Below are 19,139 nucleotides of genomic sequence, written 5' to 3'. Positions count from 1 at the left end.
CTCTAGCATTAGTGACTCTTCTTAAAGCTACCATTAGAATAGAACCACTTTCAGAGAGATTCCTACTTCTCTCTGCCTTTCATATGGTCTTGGTCTGAGTCACCATCTGTTCTCACCTAAACTCTTTCAATTGTTTTCAATGCTAAGGGACTGAATTCTGTTTGGTCCCTTCACCCCACTCCCACACTTATCCTGTCCCAGTCATATTTTGAAGCCCTAACCCTCAATGTAATGATATTTAGTGATGAGGTCTTTGGGAGATAATTTGGTTTAGAAGATATCATGAGGGTGGAGCCCTCATAATGGGATTAGTGCCCTTATAAGAAGAGACACCAGAGAAGTTGCTCTCTCTCTCTCTCCTCTCTCATCCAGATAAAGAAACAGCTAGAAGAGGGCTGTCTGCAAGCCACAGAGAGCTCTCACCAGAACCAGACCATGCTGGCAACTAATCTTGCATTTCTCAGCCCCTAGAACTTTGAGAAATAAATCTCTGTTGTTTAAGCCACCCAGTCTACAGCACTTTGTTATGGCAGCCCAAGCTAATATACATTTTAATTGTATTTTCTTTTTTCCACTTTTGATTTCCTATTACCTTTCCTTTGCTTAGCAGCCAGGGTGATAATTTAAATGCCTATATTATACTTTGTATAAAACATTTCCAATGGCTTTCTTACCTTTAGAATAAAATTCAAACTTGTTATCCTGATCTTGTTCATATTTACCTTTCTGATCTCACGTTGCACTATATTATTCTCCCACTTTTCCACTATGTTTCAGCCACACTGGCCTTCTTATCACATCTTTAACATGGATACTGTCTCAGTGAGTTCAAACCAAAAATATTCCTCCTCTGATCTTTGCTTCATTGGCTCATTTCTAGGAGCCCAGCAATTTAAGTTAGCCACTATCTCACTCTAAATTGTAAGACCTTATTTTAATTATTTTCTTTTTGTACATGATATATATTCTTATTTATTTAGCTTGTATGTTGTCCATCACTGCCTAAAATAAGGTAAACTTGATTCTTCCTTGTCCAACAATCTTTTTCAGTGCTTACTATAGTAAGAAATAAATATTCAGTAAAACAATAAAGTTTTGTGTAGAAATTAAATATGATGTTAATACCCACTGTTGCAATAGCGTCTGATAATCTGTTTTTGAGACTGTAAAACTGGCATTATTTGACAAGATTTAAAATGGAAATGCCCTTGAACTACTAATTCTACTTCTTTCAATCTGTCTACTTGCTTAAATCTATCCTTCAGTTATGGTCTCATAATGAATATATATATATATATATATATATATATATATATAATTTTTGGGGGTGTGTCAAGCCAACCCTGCTTTTATTTCAAGAGATTTTCTCCATGGCTGACAGGAGCTCAGGTTTAAGGATACAGGAGTTCTGCTCGGTGCCCACAGCCTTGAAGTCCTCTAGAAAGGCCACCCCCACATGAAAGTCAGGAGGGCTGAGGGCATCAGCCAACACTCTTTCAAGGCCAGGTTCCCGTCCTCCGATAACTTGTGTGCTCTGGAAGCCAGCAGCTCCAATGCAGCCAGTCACTCTGCAAGGCCTCCAGGATGAATTCACGCAGTACCGTGAGCTCCCTGATGTGCCGTGATCTTAGAAGGTCCACTGGAGGAGGCAGTGGTCTGGGGAGCTGACTCATAGCAGTGTGTAGGTGTATTTTGCATCTCTCTAGCTCCTCCTTCTGCACTGCCTTGGTGCACACCACGCTCAGCCCCTCCTTAGCCTCAAACCTGAGCCTCTGCTCTGACTTGATCTTCTCTGCTGTGAGGTTGAAGAAGACCCAGCAGGTAGAACTGAGAGGCCAGGGGTGAGCACGGGAAGGTCCGGCACTGTGGGTCAGTGCTCCACACCGGCTCTGGGTGCAGCAGCTGCTTCTGGTGCCTCTCCAATTTCCAGGGCTGGAACAGGGTGGCCTTGCTCAGCATGCAGAACTGTTCAGGGCACTCTTGATTGGAAGCTGGAAGCATCGCCTTCTAGAAGCCACCAGCCTCAAAAACTTATGGGTCCCTTCCAGGCTGTAAATGCATTCCTGAAACACCTTGTTCTATAGCTTGATCTCCTGGTACTTCTCCTCTGGATGCAGAAGGATATTGTCCAGGTATTGGTGATTGTGTCCATACCCAGATTCACCCTGTTTCACAATTACTGGGTCAGTGAAAAAGTGTAGAGAGAATGATCCATTTGATGTGGGCATCCCTCTGGTCCTTCCTCACAGTGATCCCTGTGAGTGGGCAGGTGAAGTACACTCCAGGCTCAGCCATGGGTAGAGGATTCTTTGGGCTCAAGCACCATGTTGGTGCCTGGGGCCTCCAGCCTCCCATTCAGAGTTCCTTCAGCTCTAAGTTCCTTTCTCACCTGACTCTGAATGGAATCCTGTGTTGGGGGTCTCAGGGCCCTGAGTTACTTATGCTCAAGTCGACCACAGCAGCTGCTGCCACCATCTGCGCCTTATCGGTGGGTCCCCGGCTGGAGACTATAAAAGAAATGTGTACTAATGATATATCATTTATAGCATCATTGGTAATTGTGAAAAACTGGAAACAAACTAAAAATTCAGCAAAAATATAGTGATTAACCATACACTACTTGTGTCGCATTGCATAGAAGACATCAAACAAATGACACTGCTGATCATAAGTCATACCATTATATTTATAACATCAAGGGGAAAAGAAGCTCTAACCAATTACAATTATAAAATAAAATCAATTATAGATCATAAATAAACTTCAGAGATATAAAACACAAAAAATCTATATCTTAGAAACAATTAAATATAGTTTATCAGAGGAGACTTTAAAATACTGAATTGTTTCATGTATTTTGCAGTTGTTCTAAAATAGTTGGGTGTGTGTATGCATGTGGGTGTGTGTGCACATATATGTATAACAAGTTGTGTGCTGTTAAAATTTTGAGAACTGACTTTTCCCCTGCAATGACCACCCCCCAAATCCCTATTTATAGTGTTTGTCAATTTCATAGTGTATATATTTCCACTATGCCTTATTTCAAGCTACCAACATGATGTGACTTATGGGGATTTGGGAAAAGATGCACACAGTTGGCTTTTGTAAGCCAGTATGAGACAGCTCCAGCATACTACTGCAAATAGTTATGGATACAGTCCAGGTCTTTTTAATTTTCTATGAATGTATCTATGTATCTATCTACATGCATATATCTGTGTGTATTTATATATGTATGTCTAAATATGCATATGTATTTTTTAGAAAAAGTCTGTATATATGTTATGGAAGTTGGTATAAATTTGGAGTTGTTTTCTTGACAGATCTCTGTTTAACAGGCACAACACGCTAGGATGTCCCCTTTTCATCCATAAAATATATTGACCGTGGTTGCCCAAGGCAGCCTGAAAATTAGTGATTAGTAGGTTTCTCTCAATTATGGTCATGAACTTCTCCTCCCACCAAAAGAGTTGGGTACTTAACAACATTCTATTGTTCCCAAATCTGTTTAAACTGGTGGCACATTTTCTTATAATTGGTTCATTTATTTAACAATCAGACATGCTTATAAAATGTGAATGAAAAAGAAACAGCATTGTTGTTTCTCTGAAAACAAAATTAAGTATTTTTATGTAATCTAATGATGTCAAATTAAAAAAAAAATCATTGCTCTCATTTTGGGAGGAGACAAAAATAAATAAAATTTGGGGAGATATATATATATATATATACATATAATGCATATACATTATATGCATATATAAAAGTCTAACAAGATTCTGCATTCAAATTATTTTTAAAGGGTTCTTAAGTACTCACTTCCCTTACATCAGAAATGGAAGTCAAAGAAAATGTGCTTCATTCAAGAAAGTAATGATGTTAAGAACATAATAATAATCTCAAAGAAAAGACCTTGATTGTATATGGTGGCTTTGTAAAGTGTCAATGGAGTGCCAGGCTGTACTTGGTTCCTCAGAGTTCCCTTTCCAGTATGTTTCTGGTTAAGGTAGCCCACAAGAGACATTTGTGCACTAGGTTTAGAGGATTGAAGTAAAGCAGCAGCCATATATATATATTTTTTTATGCTCAGAAGTTTGGGTCAGTGTCATCAGGTACTTTTATAGCTGACTCAAATTGTCAGTCATTTGACGCTTACCTTGTCAGCATGGGGTTGCTGCTGATCCTACAGCTGTTCCAGATGTTCTTTGATCCTCCTTCAGATTCTGACTCTTGAGTCAAGGGTGGGGTTAGCTCCAAGATGAAGGATGCCAGCTTCTCCTGAAGGACACCCACATCATCAAGGTTAAACTTAGTGAGAACATGGCCTCCAATCCTTAGGCGAATTCCTGTATATGCTTGTAGGGTTCCTATTGTTCACACTTATCTTCTGTTTCCAACAGCCTGCCTTGAAGAAGTCAAGTCCCAGAGTTAGACATGAAGACAACTGGTATACTGTATTTCCAAATATGATATAACGAACTCAATTTATTTACCTATGATTCCCATTTTAACTGTTTTTTTGTCCTATTTAACTGAAAACCACTGATCATTATGACACCAGATAACACAGCTTCTGTATATACTCTAATACTCAATAAGGGTCATGTCAAGTTGGAAAAAAAAAGCTTCACTATTACAAAGCTGAAGATTGTACAAATTTTATTGAGAAAAAAAAAACTTTTATAACACCAATTTGGCAGCATATATCTTATCTTCAGTCTTAAAAAAACTGTATCCTAAAATCTAACACATTTCCACTATTTAACCTAAAAGGATAGTAATGCACCTAAAGATGTGTGATTTAGAACGTTCGTTACATTACCCTCAATTAAAAAAAAAATAGAAACATCTATATTTCTGATAAAATAAGAAAATAGTTAAGTAAATTAGGATAAGCCTGTATGATAAAATATTTAGAATTTTTTTTTTGCGGTATGCAGGCCTCTCACTGCTGTGGCCTCTCCTGTTGTGTAGCACAGGCTCCGGACGCGCAGGCTCAGTGGCCATGGCTCACGGGCCCAGCCGCTCCGCGGCATGTGGGATCTTCCCGGACTGGGGCAGGAACCCGTGTCCCCTGCATTGGCAGGCGAACTCTCAACCACTGCGCCACCAGGGAACCCCAGAAATTATTAAAAGAAGTGTCTAAACTGTAGGAAAATATCAGTGATATAATTTAATTAAATCATTAATTTAATATTTTAAATGTCAGTACTATGATCATTTAAAGAAGGATATCAAACTGCATTTATGGATATAATAACAATTTGTATATATATGTGCACTTCTGGGTTTAAGTTTGTGAATGAATAAAAGGCTAAAAGAAAAATATTTCATAATATCAAGATAATTTTATCTGTGAATGAGGAGATAATAGGTGATACCATTGTATGTAAATTCTTCATTTTGTAATTTTTTAAATTTTCCAATTCTATATCTCTATTGCGTTTACGATAAAATGTGTCAAACAATTTTTCAAAATATACTAGAATAAAAGATACAGCATAGAGATAATTTTTTGTTTGTTTTATAACAAACCACTGTCATGTGTGACACAAAATTATTTTATTATTATTTCTTCAGGCCTAGGAAGTATTATGAAATGTGGATAGTTTAGCATCTCGACAACCTCATTTTTTTTTGTTTTGTTTTGTTTTTGCGGTACGCAGGCCTCTCACTGTAGTGGCCTCTCCCGTTGTGGAGCACAGGCTCCGGACGCGCAAGCTCAGCGGCCACGGCTCACGGGCCCAGCTGCTCTGCGGTATGTGGGATCTTCCCAGACCGGGGCACGAACCCGTGTCCCTTGCATCAGCAGGTGGATTCTCAATCACTGCACCACCAGGGAAGCCCAGCCTCATTATTTTTTATTCATACTTATAATTATTGTCCTAGGAGTATACTTCTCTGTAAATTCACAGGAAAGATAAAATACCCTCAATTTATTAATCTACATATTTTTTTAAACTCTGGATTAGTCATCCCTCCATAGAATTTTGGCACATCTCTCTAATCTCTAATCATCCCTGCCTTAACGCAAAAAAAATCTATGCCTTGTGTAACACTGCATCAGTGAAGTGCGCTTCCTCTCTTCATAATCATGCACTGTGATGGCTAGACCATGTACCTCAAACTCAAAACACTTGAACTTCCAAATTGCATTTTTCAGTCATATTCTCTTTTTCTTATGCTCTGAATCCAAATAGGTCAGATATTAGGTCATACCATTTTCTCATAGTCTACTGAGACCTTTTGGTTTTATGCATTTTCTTTTCTACAGTAAGACCCATGATGCACCACTTCAATATTTGTTTGGCAATATTTTGCCCCCTCTTCTTCATGAGCTTTCTACTCAGACTATAGGTCAAGTAAATCATCTTATCTCTCTGAAACTGTACCTAAATCATTCATCCTGATGCCTCTATCCTACCCATCCTGCAATGCAAATATATTAGCCCTAATTTCTGTCTTACCATTAGCACTTCCTGACAATTATTTCTCTTGTCTGTAGTTTGATCATTCCCAAATTCCCTTCAAATTTCTTTTACTCAATGTCAAATTAATTGTTTAAGCAGAAGGGCTTTATCTCCTATTTTCTCAAGAAAATATAATCAACAAAGTATAATCTCAAACTCAACCTCCAAATTAATAATAGTCTACATTCCTCTCATCTCAGGAAACAAATACCACATCTCTTAACCAAGACCAATCTGACCAATACTCTTGCTTCCCCTATAAGCTCATAACTACACAAATGTATTGCTAAATGTCCATCTCTCCCCATCTCTACCAATAATTTATCACTCCAAAACTTAACCACTTATAACAACACACTTTTATTGTCTTGGTTTTTGTGGTTCAGAAATCCAGTGTGACTTGACTAGGTGCCTCTTGCTCAGAGTATCTTGTGAGGCTGTAGTCTAACAACAGTAGAGCTTTATTTATCTCCAGGCTGGATTAAGTGAAGATTGGCTTCCGAGCTCACCCTGCTTTCTGAGTTATTGGTTTTGCTCTCAGAACCATTTTTTCTTTCTCATAAAAAGATGCATTTGACACTGAGTAGTTTTCCCAGCCTGCATTCTGACTGTAGAAGTTTCGGGGGTCCCAAATGCCTTTTTTTCAGTTCAATTGGGTGGTGATGTTTCTGTATATAAATAAGTGTTTAAAGGACGTTGTGGGTCTTTTATAAATCTTCTTGGGGTTCACTCTATTAGACAAATCTCTTAGATAGAAGTCTATCTCTACTTTTGATTCCTGTTGAGAGGCTGAAGGGCAACCCCTTTAGAATTCATAGAGTCCCTATTGTTTGATTGAGAGTATCTTTGTAGCACACCATTAATCTCTTTAAAGGGCCTTTTATGTGACTGAACAGTACTCTGAGGCACCACCTTTGATCTTTCTGAGATCCTAATAAAAGATTTTACAGTCACACCTCTAGCTTCAGCTTTATACCATATTTTCCTCATAGTGCCCTGGATTTGATCTTTGCTGGAGACTTTTTTAAATTTTAGCACTGAATTTTAGCACTTTTTTTTTTTCAAAGCCATCAAGTTCTAGATTCTTTTTTTAGCAGTATTCTCTCAACTTATTTCTTTCCTTTCACGTTTTACCCTAAATAATAAGAATAAACCAAACAGCACCTACCACAATGGGCTTTGAAATCTCCTTAAGTAGATTGTCTAGATCATTAGGCACAAGTTTTGCTTTCTGCATAAGTGCAAATGGCAGTGTTTATTAAATTTCTCCCACTATAACAATGATTGCCTTTTCTTCAGTTTTTAGTAATATTTTCCCTACTCATCCACAGGCTCCTTCAACATCTTAAATTCTGTGAGCAGTGTGTTTGATGCCCTGTAAGCCTTCACAAAACTCCCTCAATATTTATTGCCTGGTTCCAATGCCATTTCTACATAGAGGTTAGGGGAGCATCCCAATTCTAGGTACCAAAATCTGTATTAGTTATCTATGGCTGCATAAAAATCACCCTGATCTTATTCTTTAAAAAAAAAAAAAAAAAGAACATTTGATACTTCATAGTTTCTGTTGGTCAGGAATCTGGGTGCAGCTTAGCTGGGTGGCTCTGTCTCTGATCTCTCAAGAATCTGCAGTTAAGCTATTGGCTGAGGTTGAAGGTATCTCAAGAGTTCTCTCAGCTAGATTCTGCTTCCAGTTTCAATCAAAAGCTGCTTATAAAATGGCAGGTGGATGGCCATGAAGTAAATGGGCAAGAGAGCAAGAGAGAGCCCCTAAAAGGGAAGCCACAGTATTTTTATTATATGATCTCATAATTGACATCCCATCCTTTCAGCCAAATTCTATTAATTAAAAGCCAGTCAATAAAGCCAGCTCACACTCACAAGGAGGAGGACAGTATACAACCCCTCCTTTTTTTCTTCTGTCCTGGTCCTGGATGCAGGAGTCTGGTTGAAGGGCCTCAGCCTGATCTGAGTGTAGGAGCCTGATCACCTCCAGTGGGCAGAGAACTCAAATTCTGGTTTTGGTCTGGTATATGCTTTCTGGTTTCTGGTAAGACTGAGTTCCCTTCCTCCCTTCCTGGAAGCCCAGGGAAAAGTCCTGGGCAGCTGCAGGTGGAAGAGACATCTGTGAGGCCACCCGTTTTGTCCCCTCTCCTTCCCCTCTTCTTTCAACCTGGCCTCCTTTCCTCCCTTTGAAATCTTTGAAGACCTGAGATATTACCACTTACTCTGTTATTACTCAGATCTGAAGTCCTGTGTCTCTGTAGGAGGTTTTCTGAGAGACTTCAATCTTGTATTTAAGGGAGTGTCTGATTAGGACGGCCAGACCTGTGTGTGTTTTATACTCTGTGTTCTGTGTTGTGATTTGTGATGGCCATTCTGCCTTGTGAAATGGGATAACCTTGTGTGGTCACCATATTGTTTAGACTCCAGAGAAAGTTGGTTTAGGTAAAACTCTTGAAAACTGGTTTGAAAACTAGTTGTTTTTGCATATACAGTTAGTAAAAGCAAGCTTGATCAAAGGTCTTTTCACAGTTCTGATTCTGATGGAACAAGTCCTACTAGGAGAACTAGATTTTCTCTCCTTGTGCCTTGAGACCAGGGCTCTCAGGAACACTTAACTAGGCCATCTCTAATTCCTGAGATTCAGGAAAAAATGGGAAGAAGCCTTTAAAAATTTTACTTATTCAAATTGTTATTTATAAACTAGTGAATTTTATATTGTGATATCTGATTCATGACTAAGTTTATAAAATGAAGCTGAATCTCTCATTGTGTCTGTCTAGATATATGTATGTCTCTGTCTATGTCTCTGTCTTTGGATAATATTGCTGAGGTTAACTTGTAAATGAGCTCTATTTAACAGGCTTAAAGAAAAGTAAGTGCTTAAAAATCAAACAATTCTAAATACAAGAGGAATTAAGCTAAATGAACTGGGAAATATTCAGTATTAAATTAATACCTGGTATAAATGTTTAAGTTTGTTAATCTAATTAATATAGACATCTTTAGAGTCACCAACATTAAGTATAATACTTTTATTGTACCTAGGTTTAATAGAAGTTAAATAAGATCTTATTATATCTGCTACAAGTTTGTCAGCAAGGAAAGTAACTCAATGTGAAGAAATTTTAAGGAAGGAAAATGCAAATGAGATAAGAGCTTTGGGTAAACTTTTTAGGAATAAATAACATACTGAGCCATTAATTACTGAGCATTGGCTTCCTTTTACAGAGAAACAAAAGGTTTAGAACTATTAATAGATATGTTTGGTGCCACACTGAGATATTTTCTATAAGAAAGCACATTTTTCAAGAAATTATTTGGATTTATGTTTACCAATCTACAGAGTGTTGATATAAAGGATAGTTCATGGTTGCTTAAGGAAAAGAGGATGTGTATTTTTTAGTAAAGAAGGTAAGGAATGGAATTGCATTTTATTAAGGGAAAAGGAAGTAGGTCTTACTTACAGGTGGCTGTTTCTGGATGGAAAAATAAAGTGATGGATACAGAAAGTGATAAAAATGTTTGTGGAAAGTGGACCCCGAGAAAAGAGTTCTGTGCATGGTCACGATTGACTAAGTTTACAATAAATTTAATTGAGTAACGGAATTTTAAAAGTAAGCAGTTGCAAAACTTGAATTTGGCTTTTCTTTCTCTTAGGGGGACAAGATTTCTTAAAATGTTGAACTGTGTTTGATAACAGATTTCAAGTTTCTTTACCTTTTAAGTGATCTGTTCTGTATTTGCCTTTGAAATAGTTATTGTTACTTTGGTTAAATGAATAACTATTATTTCATAGTGACCTCTCATTCTATCTGACTGAGTGTTCGAAAGCCTTTTTGATATTTTATTGACAAAACTTCCTAAATCAAATTATAATGAAGTACTTTTGACCTCTAAATAACTTTGGGATGTTTCAAAAAGCCCCTGAAACAACTCAAAGAGAAATATTAAACTAATTAGGTTCATTTGGTAGTTAAATTACATGGGAAGTATTGTCAAATGAGTAATACATTTTCTTAGGTTATCTAGTATGGTAAATGTTACTAATATAGATATCCTAGAAATTATATGGAGTTTCTGAAATTCTGATATGTCCTGGTAAAATGTTATCAGTCATAATTCTAGTTATTATCTTAAAGTGTTGTATGTAACAGCAGTAACAAAGTTTCTTTGTCAATTGCATTGTAATCAGATTTAAATGTGCCTTCTTAAGTCTTTTTTCATTATAGACAGTTACAGTTTCACTCTAATGCCTTTGCAAAAATGCTTCTTCTTCAAGAAGATTTATAAAAAGGACTTTAGAATAAATACAAGTTTCTGACTTTCAGACCATAATGCTGAACTGCGTAAGAAACTGAAGATTTCTAATGAAAAAACTGATGGTTTCATAAAGGTGTTAACAAAAATGATTAGTTACATAGGACTGAGTGAACTGGTGAATATGTTATAATTTTTATGACTTCTATCTGAAAAATTACCAGTTTAAATCTGTTTTTTCCAGGTATGTGGAAACCTTCCCCTCAAACTCATTGCGCCTTACAGAAATTTGGTAAATTATACTTTTGTAAGCAGAATTGAAGCATTTATCTTTTTCTCTCTATCTGCTCCCTCCAGAGATTGGAAACTCTTAGGTTCCCAGGAGCTTTGTCAGATAAATTAGGAAGGCTACCACACTAGCAGGTACAGAAATCCCAAGGTATTTTGGAGACATCGAAAGGGAGGAATTCATCTGCATCTGTTATGCAAAAATCTGTGAGAAGCCCTTGGTGTGACTTTCTTAGCCCTGAGAGGTCTTTTAAAAGTCCAAAGAGTTTCAGTGAGTAAAACGTCTATATGATCAATTACAGTTATATAAATCATCAGGCCAATTATTGAGACCAGACTTATTTTGCAAACAAATTAGTCTTAATTTTGTTACTTTGGTAGAAAAGAGGGTAATTTTAGAGAGAAAAATATTATGTTTCAAAGAATGTTAAAACCCAGTTTTGTTAACAGAGATCTGTATTTATTAAGACTCACCTCCCAGATAGTTCTTTCTTGTTATGTTATATTAATGTAAAGGTTAATTGAAAGACATTCTAAGTTTGTTTCTGAAGATTATTTTAGTAATCTATCTTTGGATGAAGATCAGATGCCCCACGACCTACAACCGCGGGATTATGCATACTAGAAGAGACATAATTTAAAAAACTATCTCCAACTTGGACCAAAGGACCCTTGTCAGGTACTTTTAACTAGCTCATGCACAGTGAAACTGAAGGAAATTGACTCTTGGATTAATTTCCACTCACAAAGGCCCCTGCACTGGACTGGCCTGTAGAAAGGACGGCTGACCTCAAACTCACCTTAAAACAACGCTCAGAGGAGAAACTACACTCACACTAGGATGAGAAGAAGACAACATCAGAAGTAGACAGCTTGCCCAAGATCCTCTATCTGACTTGTATGATCATTTATAATGTTTTCTTGACTTCTTGGACCCTTGCATATAAATCAAATGTTTTCCTGTCATGAGCACAATCCTATGCTAGTTTTAAAATCAATCCAATTGTTGGTTTTGTGGCCAGTTACCTGTGTCTAGTACTTCAGGGTTACCTTGGTGAATTTCTCCACTCCAAGGCTCTTATTGTTTGGCCCTGAGGAAATTTACTTTAGAAGAAAAATTATAGTCATGTTCAGGTAGCTATTGATATTACTAGGTAGAATCCCCTCACCTGGCCAATTAATAATGCCTGCTCTGACCCTGCCCATAAATATGAGTTTTCTTCAATTACTCAAGCTCAATCAGAGCAACAAGCAAAGTTTTAACCAAGGAACAAGACCTCTCACAATCATGGGATGGATTTATGTAGTTAATACCAGGCTATGGTAATTTAAGTTTAAAGGCATCTCTATACTGGGAACAATTAAATAATACTAAGGATAGTCAGTCTAGTAATACTAGGAAACTGGGTTGGGTGTCTTATGGAAAATGCCAATATATAATTTCTCTTAAAGATAAGGATTGGTACAGAACAGACTAAGTCAGACAACGTGGGATATACTAGGCTGCACCTAATGGAAGTTCTTGACTTATATTCTTGCTTATGATCTTATTAATCTGCTAGCTATATTGTTCTTTTATATTGCCTGTTTTACAAAATTGTTGTTTCTTGCATTACCAAATGTGTGACTGAGCCTCGGATAAAATGATGATATGTTCCATGTAAGATTAATGATGGTACTAGTGTAAGTCTAGATATGGGAAGAAGCAACTAGAGGGAATATTTTCCTGGACCATAAGAAACTAGATTAGACAGGTGATCCTGAGACATTTTGCCTACTCGTAAGGCCTAGTCCAATAATAGCAGCACATTGAGTGGCCTGTCAGTGAAATCTTTGCCAGACCTGGAAATAAGCATTCCTAGCACCATGGGATGAAATGGTCATGAAACGCACCCCAAAACTATAGTCAAATTCATGACCCTGAAGGGGCTCTGCCAACTGAAAATTGTCATCTGCCTCTGCAAGTATTAAGTCAATGGCCACTGCTGCCACTGACCTTCAACACCTCCTGAAAGGGATTCAGGGTGGAGATCAGGAATGAGACACCCTGTGCTCTGAGAAAACCCAGTAGAACAGGCCTTCAGAGAGTGAGATATTTTCAGGAGAAGATTTTATGAGCCCAAACTCTTGCATGTTCTCATACCTAGAGAAATACTAACATCATTAATGGTGACATCTGCTTTGGCTATTAAGGAGAAAATTACAATTAAAAGTCAAAATGGAGTAGATATGGTTCAATCATCCAAGGAAATAACTAGGTGACACTATGGGTGTGATTTCAGACAAGTCCTTGTATTGCTGAAATTCACACATCTTGTAGCCCTCACCCCAAATTTTGATCAAGTGGAGAGAGACTTCTCTATGAGGCAGGACTACACCCACTCTCAGCAGGAAGTAGTTATGGAAGAAAGAGACCTCCGCCCCAATTCCCAAGAAGTATCTTTTTTTTTTTAAGTTTTTTAAAATATGTAAATTTATTTATTTTATTTTTGGCTATGTTGGGTCTTCATTGCTGCATGTGGGCTTTCTCTAGTTGCAGCAAGCAGGGGTTACTCTTCGTTGCAGGGCACAGGCTTCTTATTGCGGTGGCTTCTCTTGTTGCAGTGTGCATGCTCTAGGCATTCAGGCTTCAGTAGTTGTGCCTCTCCAGCTCTAGAGCACAGGCTCAGTAGTGGTGGCACATGGGCTTAGTTGCTCCGTGGCATGTGGGATCTTCCCGGACCAGGGCTCGAACCCATGTCCTCTGCATTAGCAGGTGGATTCTTAACCACTACACCACCAGGGAAGCCAAACCAAGAAGTATCTTGATTATGAAGTCTCTCAGGGGGGAGTTGTTAGGGGAAACACTGACCTAAACCACTCTCCCTGGTGAGGCAAAGGCAGTAACAATTTGCATGAGTTATTTTATGACAGGAGATCCTGGTAAGGAACATGGAACTAACAAGCCACCGGCAACCAGAAGAATACAGGAAAGGTCAAAAGGAGAGAGGAGACGCCAGTCCACATGCCCTACCAACATCCCAAAAGCCTCCTCGCTAGACTCCATCTTGGCTGAGCAGTTGCGCCGCCACCAGAAAGGACCCTGAGTCAGAATGATTGGCCAGAGACAACCCAGAAACTAATCCTATCACCACCATAAATCCCGAGACTGTGAGCCACATGGCAGAGCAGTCTTCCTGGATTCCCTTACCCTCCTGCTCTCCTCCCGGGCTCCCTTTCCCAATAAAGTTTCTTGCTTTGTCAGCACATGTGTCTCCTCGGACAGTTCATTTCCAAGTGTTAGACAAGAGCCCACTCTCGGGTCCTGGAAGGGGTCCCCCTTCCTGCAACAGTTTTATTTTTATTATTTATAATACAATATTAAATCTTCAGTGTGTATAATTATTGATACATATAGAAAAATATATATGTACATATTTTTTTCTCTCTTCCTAATGTCTTTGCTTTGATTATACCATGAGTGTCTTTATTTGTTTACTTATTTTCTTTACTCTAGGTATATATTCTGTTATGGTGTATAATTGTTTGGCCACCTACTGCAACATTGGCTCACATTATAAAGATATTTGATCATTAGTCCATACAGTTATTTCATGCATGAGAATTATCATTTTTAATTTGGCAGCAGTGAACCAACATCTCAGCATGTGTTCAAAACTGCCACCTCCAAAGAGCAATAAACAGAGTTGACTAAGTTGATTAAGACAATAAAACTATCAGAACTGCTTCAGGGCTAACAAAAATGCTTACATCGACTCATACTGTCTATAATTTCTACTATTTTTTTCTATTTTTCTTAATGACAGTAGTGCAAGCTACTAATTCAGGTTGTAAATTAAAATGTACATAAAGTGATAATGTAGTTAATAAATTTAAGAAATTTTCCATAAAATTTTAATTATCAAGATATTTCAATGTAAAATGCTCCATAATGAGATACTGAGCTAAATATATTCAAGTAACAGGCGTTCAGTCTTCATATTCAGAATACCACGACTATTAGGAATGAAAATGAACTGAAAATGTAATTGGCAAAAAAATACACGTTATAAAAGTACATTTTGCCTCTTAGCTTTAAGGACTGTTATCTAAAACTACACTCCCTTTTGGTAGCATTTCATAGTACAGAGTGAAGTAGGAACTTTGTGGTTATCCAGTAAACATAGTTTATTTTCACAGTTAAATTACTCAGTTCAAGGGGGAAATTGGCATTTCTCATTACAGTTATGCTTAGTAATACAGTTTTGATTGACTATTGTTTATTGATTATATTTGCAAATTTCAGTTCTTCTTTATTATTTTTATTTTTGATAAAGAAAATGTTAATATAGTACACACAAAGTTTAGAAGATCAATTTAAATAAGTACAAAAATTGGAAAAAATATTTTGCTCCATGTATACCCAAATATATTAGTAATTCATCAAATTTCTTTTTTTTCTTCTTTGTAAACTGAAATAATTTTATAATCAGTATAATAGTAATAAAATTAAAATTAAATGAAGCAACCAGTATACATGTTATGGAAGTTTCCAGTCAAAAAACACAGCATGATAATTCTATTAAATAGAAATGTGACATCATTTGTAAAGAATGGTTATTAGAATAATTTGTTTTGCTTTAGTTGATCTTATTTCTAAACCATAGTTCTCAACACTGACTATAAATTCAAATCACCAGGGAGATTTTCACTCCCTTTTTTCAAGCTTTATTGAGGTTCAATTGACAAACAGGAATTTTATATATTTGATGTATACAACCTGATGCTTTGATATTTGCATACATTGTGAAATGATCACCACAGTCAAGCTAATTAACATACCTATCGCCTCACATAGTTACCATTTTATTTCCTTTTTTTTCTTGTTGTTGCTGTGAGAACACTTAAGACCTACTCTCAGCAGATTTTATGCATATAGTACAGTATTGTTAACGGTCACCTTGCTGCATATTAGATCCCCAGAACTTATTCTTCTTGCATAACTAAAACTTTCTACTGTTTGACCTGGAATGTTTTTAAATCCACAGATACCCAGACCACTAAGACCAATCAAATCAGAGTCTCTGAAAGGAAAGCCCATACATCAATAGAGTGTCTATCAGAAGCTTCAGAATAGAATGTCTATTAAAATCAATAGAATGGCTGTAGAAGTTTCCCAGATAATTCTAATGAGCAGCTATTAGAGATAGTTTTTTGCATAGGCTCTTCAACTTTTCAATATCCTACCATCTGTGTATTAATAAATTAGATATAAACTTAATTTTGTATGAAATAATGTGAAATCACGCATTTAAATATTACTTTTTATATTTTCTTTTAGTTTGTTTTTCTCTTATCCCAAATTTCTTTTTACGTTTATTTTAAAAATGAATGACAAATCATATATATATTCCATAGTTCAGCTTTAAGTTTTTATAATTTATAGTTTTGTTGTTTTCAGCAGTGGAACAGATACTCCAAGATATTCGCATTAAATGATATGACCAGACATTGATGAAATCAGATGTTCTGATACTTAAACATAAAGATTTTTCAAAGGTCCTATAAGTTGTGAGCTCAGTCTTTGAAGTTTCTGAGGCTCTGGGTGATATACCTGTCAACTCAGAGAAAGTTTTGTTTAACAGGGGGAAAAGTGGCTTCTGTGCACACAGGTGAGTTTAGGTGAAAATTTAGTTTCTTTTATTTATTTTAAGTGCTAGTTTCTTCCGGGTTACTAGGATTGAATCCAGCTGAACCTGGGTGAATTCAAAGGCCATACTCAGCAGAGGCCATAGTTTCTGCTAGAATTACAACTAAAAAGATAAAATATAGTAATGTAAAACTCTCATTTTTAGGACAGGGATGGTATAAAATATTTCTGCTTTGTGATTTGCACCATAGTTTGGAAGCAGGTGCACAATGTTTGGAATATTCCTGCTGCTGATTCTTCTTATTAATTTTAATTAGGAATAATGCAACATTTAGAAAGTTGGGGATTTCTTGAAATAGGAATTGATTTATTGTGAAAGATTTTTTGAACACAAACAATATAGCTAGTTCATATTTGTCCAGGTATTTTCCATAATTGATATATAATAATTTCCTTAAAGTTACTAATTGGAAAGTGACACAAACACAGCTGAAGTATTAAAACATATGATTTTAAAAGAGAATAAGAAAATGAACTCATCCATCCCAAATATAAAGTGTACACTATGTTGTAATAAATCACAGTCCCTAAGGGGATAAATAAAAACTAGTCGTTGTCCTAAGAGTTGTTATACTTTAGTTGGCACACAAAGAAGAATAAATAGGTCTAGGACATAACATGCTAACTGATGCTAGAGAATTAGAATGCTTATTTCTATTTGGACTATATTTCTAAGTTTAAATCTATATGTAGCCATATTAAGTGATTGGGTTTCAGGAAGCTTTTATATACATATTTGCAATTATTTATCTGGCTAAGGCCTGGAAAAAAATACAAATAATGTGACAGCCATGATGATAATTTATTTTTCCAAATTGTGATAATTGACAATATTGATTTTTTTAGCACTGACCTCTGTTACAGAGTGGATGGAAGTAGGCTACAAAAGTAAGTGCAAGAACTATAGAGATCTTAGAGACTTAGTGAAATAAATGAAGTTGTTTGTTCCTGTAATTGTTGATTTTGTAGTACAAATTTAAGTTTTATTCAGGTAAAATATCTTACATTTCATTCATAATCTGAAAGCTTTGGACAAATGTTTTTAGTGTTTTACCCCCATTGCCTGGACAAAAAGCAAAAAACACACTATTGGTGTATTTTTGAATTAATAAATACTGATTGTATTAATTTGGCTCCATAATTCCTCTTTTCCAACAAGTTAGTACTGTTCATGTAATTACTATAATGATGTTGTAACCTCAATGTTTTTACCTTATGGTTAAAGCCCCTTGTGTTGAAGATGGGATATACAGCTTTCCTTTAAGGCCATAATGATCTCTTTACTGAGTAGGTCATATGATACAGGCAGGCATCCTTCTCAAGCTTTAGTTGTGTAGATGTGGCTAAAGAAATCCAATTTTATTCAGTCACTGGAATGTGAAGTGCATTCCAGATGGATGAACCTGGAGAGCAGAACGTCTTTTTATCCCAGTACCTTTTTGTTTTGTTTTGTTTTGTTTCGGTACGCGGGCCTCTCACTGTTGTGGCCTCTCCCCCGTTGCGGAGCACAGGCTCGGGACGCGCAGCGCAGGCCCAGCGGCCATAGCTCACGGGCCCAGCCGCTCCACGGCATGTGGGATCTTCTTAGACCGGGGCACGAACCCGTGTCCCCTGCATCGGCAGGCGGACTCTCAACCACTGCGCCACCAAGGAAGCCCCCAGTACCTTTTATATCTTACTTTCTTACTATGACAATTCAATCTCTCAAAGACAAAATTATTTTTTCTAGTTATGAATTCATTGCTAAAATCTTTCAGGCCATTGGTAGGAGAAAATAAGCTGGAAAACTGCACACTTGGAGGATAACAAATATTAAAATTTGTAGTCTAGATTTTCTCATCAAACATTTGAATGGCTACTTGACATTTAAAAATCTCTGGCTGCAAAAATGTTGACAAAACACCCCAGTTTATATAAATATAGGCCTCCTAATTTTACTTTATTGATTTTGCCTCTATTCTTGAGATTGTTATAGTGGAATCTTTCTTACCTGCCGCCCATCACTTGAAGCCTGTGTACATATTGCCAAGCTGTCTGAAGTTATAAGCAAACCCAAGTTTAATACCACATTAAGAATCACAAGGCTTCCCTGGTGGTGCAGTGGTTGAGAGTCCACCTGCCGATGCAGGTGACATGGGTTCATGCCCCGGTCCGGGAAGATCCCACATGCTGTGGAGCGGCTGGGCCCGTGAGCCATGGCCACTGAGCCTGCACGTCCAGAGCCTGTGCTCCACAATGGGAGAGGCCACAATGGTGGGAGGCCCGCGTACCACAAAAAAAAAAAAAAAAAAAGAATCACAAAATGATATTTGTGTTTATAATTTTCTTCAAAACTGACTTAAATGTTTTTATACAATTATTAGAGTTTAACTCCTCTAACTTGGGAACAAACAATAGCATTTTTAAAGATTAGATGTGAATGAATTTAT

The 19,139-nt window shown here is 36.9% G+C and overlaps 1 pseudogene; it reads right to left on the bottom strand.

The window, feature by feature from the left end:
• Positions 1-1,354: 1,354 nt before the first annotated feature.
• LOC137222997 (UBX domain-containing protein 6-like) lies at positions 1,355-18,711 on the bottom strand (annotated as a pseudogene).
• Between the last annotated feature and the right edge of the window lie 428 nt (positions 18,712-19,139).

The sequence above is a fragment of the Pseudorca crassidens genome, chromosome 4, assembly GCF_039906515.1.
Source record: "Pseudorca crassidens isolate mPseCra1 chromosome 4, mPseCra1.hap1, whole genome shotgun sequence".
Taxonomy (NCBI): domain Eukaryota; kingdom Metazoa; phylum Chordata; class Mammalia; order Artiodactyla; family Delphinidae; genus Pseudorca; species Pseudorca crassidens.
This window is presented reverse-complemented; position numbering and strand designations above follow the sequence as displayed.